Source organism: Coptis chinensis, chromosome 5 (genome assembly GCF_015680905.1).
Source record: "Coptis chinensis isolate HL-2020 chromosome 5, ASM1568090v1, whole genome shotgun sequence".
NCBI lineage: Eukaryota > Viridiplantae > Streptophyta > Magnoliopsida > Ranunculales > Ranunculaceae > Coptis > Coptis chinensis.
The window spans coordinates 61,951,891-61,954,985 of NC_141460.1; positions in this window are offsets into that span (position 1 = coordinate 61,951,891).

Here is a 3,095-nt window from a genome sequence, read left to right on the forward strand (position 1 = left end):
CATCTCCAAAGATGATTCCAGAATAATCTTTCCATTAGTTGCTGAATTCTCCTGCATATAGACATCTTTTCAGAGACTTCATCACTCGAGTTAGTTGGAACTCCTTGATACTACACCCTGAGCAGACATACTCTCCAAGTTTGGCAACTTATTTTTACAATCATATGGAGGATCTACCAGCTGATGGTTTCGTGCCGAACGGATTTGCAATCCGTATTGGTAACACCTGCCACCCTTTTTATGAGCCAGCAGTTGCTATGGCTCTGGACCTTCCTCCTTTTCAGCCAGACATCCCCATTCAATACAAGATAAAAAACAACTTTAATGACTATTCTTGGGAAAATTTGCCGCCCGTTATGGCGATGGCCTTGCCTAGGTCATTGAACGTGCAGAAGTTGGCCGATGGCCAGACAACACTATTCCACTAGCCAGTATGACCATGAATATTGGAATTGCCATTTTATTTATTCTTCTGAACATCATGGGGATTGACCTCAAAATCAGCTTGTAAGACGTTCCATGCCCTGGCCCAACAACATACTGCCTTTGACATCACAGACCTAATTATATAGAACTCTAAGATGGCTCAGTATTTTTGGCAGCACTATATCACTTTGCCAGTTACAACATGCAAGATAATGAGGACGTACTTCCCATAGTTTGCGGCAACATTTCATGACTGGGTAAAGGTAGACTCTATATGTCCAACAATTAAGATAATTCATTCCTTGTGATTTCGGGTATGGCGGCGCCCTGCAAGGTATCTAAAGAAAGTTCGTTGCTTCCTTGATGACGATAAAATGATAGCTCATCTGGACACTTCAAGGAAGAGGAAGTGGAGCGAAGTCTGGAAGGCTATGATAGATTGGCGTGACGCAAAGGAATGACATTTCTACAAAGACGAAACAAGGATGGACCATCCCCCAGTTCGTAATTGGGGCAATGTAAGTTAGTGGACATATTTGTTTTACGTTTTGATATGAAAAAAAAATAACCTAACAATGTGCTTTCACTTTTATGATGTATAATATATATAGTGTGTTACAATAAATTTATGTGGAAGATGTCAGCTATTTTTTCTCAAAGCCTCTTAGGTATATTCTTTCTTCCTCTTAACACTTTGAGGACACAGCGTCCGACTGTTTGGGGGTGGCGAGAACCTTTCGTAAAAATTAAGCATTCATAGTTATATATAGTTTTATTTTATGTCTAAATAAATGTATTTAGTGACAAATTCTCAATTCCTTTTCTGTGATGAAAAATAATTAGAAATCTAACCCTAGCATTTGAATTAGGACTTGTTCTTAGAAACTTGAGTTAATACGTATGCAATAGTTTTTACATTTTTTTCATGGGCATTCATGCACTGACTATCATTAAATGTACACAGTAGTAAGTTTCTGGGACTCACGGTTAGAAAACTTAGTTTCCATATCCTGTAAGAATCTAACCAAAAAGCCTTAAAATGTGTGATATGTGAGTAATGACACAGATGAGTAGTTTTTCCGAATAGAGAAGTTCACACGTCTATTTACCTGATCACTACCGAAATCCTAGGTGAGAATTTAGGCCTTCTTTGGATCGATATAGCCAAAAATTCACACCTATAAAAAAAAAATTATCGCTAGTCGCCCCATTAAACCTTTCATTAACCCTTTCTATTTCACCAAAAATTTATTACCCATCTATTAACCACAAATAAGTAAGCCTACCTAGATGATGAGTATGAAAAATAGGATGAAGTACGGAAAAATGAAGACAAAAACTTGTCACAAATCAAAATCAGTTACCTGCTTCAGAAAAAAAGAAAAAGAAAAATATAAATATGTTTCCAAAAATCAAAAGAATTATCAAAGTTAGAATTTCCCTCAAAATCAAATCAAAAGGGAATACAAAAGCTTAAAAAAGTCAAGTATGGAAACCCATGTTAGAAGCAGGAAAGAAAATAAGGATTTCTCTAGTATAAATATCTCGAAGACTTTATTCTCTCATACTTATCATTTTTTAATTTTGCATTCCAATTTCTTCTACATTACCACCTAAGCCTCATAAAACCTAATAAAGACCTCTAGCTCAATTAGGAGTAGGATACTGTGATAATAAGTAGTAGATGTGAATTCTCGACCTCGGCTCCTCTGACTCTCATTGAGTATGTGAGGAAATGTGTGCCAACTGCACACTAGAGTTAGTAAAGCTTTAGTGGAAAAATAAGAGAGAAATTGTGTTTCGACACATACCTGTGAGAACCTACTTAAGGACGATATCCAAAGGATCCAGAAACGGCCCTGCTCGTACATTTCATTGTAAAAGATCACTACATGCATGCTCATATGTAGATGTTTTGATTATTGTATGTATATTAACTTGAATTTCGAAAGAATTAATTCTTGTTTCCCAGGCTAGTGAGATGTCTAGATATCTGAGATTAATTAAGGAAACAGGCCTTTGTTACTGAGTCGTTGTAGTATAAATAAAGTTTGTGGTATCCTAGTGAATTCCTAGTGGTTCAAGGCTATAACTCGTCCACTAGGGAATTCCTAGTGGTTCAAGGCCTCGTTGCATACGGTCAATGTAACCGCACTCTGCGAAATGAAACTTAGCTTAGGACAACACATTTTTAGCCACTTATCATTTTAATGTCTCTTCTTTGCTTGAGGACAAGCAAAGTGCTATTTGGGGGTGGTGTGATAAGCACCCAAAACTGTAATATTAAACCATGAGAGACATATCATTTTGGTCAATTATGTTATTAATAATCGTGTAATAATTATATTTTCGTACTTTTGTAGGTTTCACGCTTAACGTGAATATAATGATAAAACATGCATCGAAGTACGGGAATAATAGAATATTTGAAGTCTTCCCACTTAGCCCCAGTGAAGCCGAACAAAGCCTGACTAGAGCCGAAGTTTCCAAACGAACAAAACCAATGCAGAACGGGTCCACATGTAAAGAAGCAACAAACTTCCGAAGCTCACATCTTTCAAACCTGGACGCCGACTTCGGCTAGTGAACCTACCAGAGCAAACGAGGCTGCGATTTAACTCTACGCAAAGACAGAAAGTTGTAAAAATGCCAAAATTGGCGCTGCCACT